This window comes from Capsella rubella, unplaced genomic scaffold, assembly GCF_000375325.1.
Source record: "Capsella rubella cultivar Monte Gargano unplaced genomic scaffold, Caprub1_0 scaffold_17, whole genome shotgun sequence".
NCBI classification, from domain to species: domain Eukaryota; kingdom Viridiplantae; phylum Streptophyta; class Magnoliopsida; order Brassicales; family Brassicaceae; genus Capsella; species Capsella rubella.
Window position 1 is genome coordinate 7,291 of NW_006238907.1, and position 629 is coordinate 7,919.

The following is a 629-nucleotide window of genomic DNA, read 5'->3' on the forward strand; positions in this document are numbered from 1 at the left end:
GTTTTTCTACACACTTCTAAACACTCTTCAAGCATCTTTAGCTCTTATAATCTATCCAATTCATTGTATTTTAACATATTCTAACTCGAAAAAAACACTATACAAGCCATTAAGATGTTCAACGCAATGTTTCCGACTTCTAATCCCATTTGGTACCAAATTTCAACAAGTCTTTATCCACACTTCTAGACACTCTTCATGTATCTCTAGCACTTATAATCGATAAAATTCATTGTATTATAACATATTTTAACCTCAAACAACAGTAGACAGGCCATTTAATGGTCCAACGGAATGTTTCCGAATTCTTAGCCCATTTGGGACAAAATTTCAACAAGTTGTTTCTCCACACTTATAAACACTCTTCATGCATCTCTAGCACTTGTAATCAATCAAACGTATTGTATTATAACATATTCTAACCCCAAAGAACACTAGACAAACCATTTAGTTGTTCGACGCAATGTTTCCGAATTCTTAGCCCATTTGGGACCAAATTTCAACAAGTGTTTCTCCACACTTCTAAACACTCTTCATGCATCTCTAGCACTTGTAATCAATCAAATTAATTGTATTCTCACATATTCTAACCCCAAAAAACACTAGACAAGATATTTAATGCTTCAAAG